Consider the following 1,072-nt stretch of genomic DNA (forward strand, 5'->3'; position numbering starts at 1 on the left):
GTTTACAGGAAAATCAGGTCCTCCTTACTAAGCTGGCTCTACTAATTGAATCCCACACTCCATCTCAGGTCTGGCTAACAGGGCTAATTGGACATGGCAGGCCACCTCATTACTGGTACATGTGCTATCAGTTGTCTTTTTAGCTCCCCTCTACTGAACTAAAATGTTCATCTCAGGAGCTCTAGAACACAGCAGAAGGTGAGCTTTGTTACTTTTCAAAGCATGCCCACAGAGTAGTTAAATGGCAAACCATGAAATGCCCTTGTTGGAAGGGTGTAACGTAACACTACTTTATTTCTTAGAATTCCAGAATGATAACACACAAGAACTCAAAAACAGACACACAAAAGCAGGTTGCTCCCTAATAGAGAGGCACAACTCACTCCATCTTACTCTAGGCTGTCTGATGACTAAGCCCAAATCACATGCATCCCATAGCCTGCAAGCCAGAACAGTTAAACTCCTGAAATTTAAAGTGACAGCTTGTAATTTGTATACAAGTTTTCAGTACAGCACATCCCTCCCCTGTAAGTTCCTTAGTTAGCAAATGCGATTTTTTTAAAAAATCACATGTTTAACCATATGAGAAGTCTGTGATTTTGCTGTGGCCGGTGGTACCTGCCAAGAAGAGAAAGTGACACCTGACATTCGTCATATTCCTTATTGATTTCATTTGGATCACCCCCAGAACAACATTCTTGTGCTGCCTCACTTGGCGACCATCTTCCAGAACTATCTCCTCCTCTTCTGAGCAACAAAACCTAAAACCATGCTTACTAAATTCAGGGGACAAATCCTGTAACCTTACTGAGCTTTTATATGGTAACAGTTATCAAAGTGCCTCTTCATTATCTCCCCTTTTAATGAGTGTGGCACTCATCCCAGCAACTGCTTTGCGACACCCTTTTCCCCACTTCATCCTTTCCCTGTTATTTCATATCAACATATTCTGCCATAAGAAGAAAAACCAAAGACATCTATATTGTGGACTTTTCACTGTTTGCTGTCTTTTGTTGATTTCTCTTTGTAAGTCTAGTCTATGTAAATCAAATCTGGTACATAACGGACAGCA

Source organism: Emydura macquarii, unplaced genomic scaffold (assembly GCF_026122565.2).
Source record: "Emydura macquarii macquarii isolate MOO-44397 ecotype Brisbane River unplaced genomic scaffold, CSIRO-AGI_Emac_v2 contig_2834, whole genome shotgun sequence".
In the NCBI taxonomy this organism is placed as follows: Eukaryota; Metazoa; Chordata; order Testudines; family Chelidae; genus Emydura; species Emydura macquarii.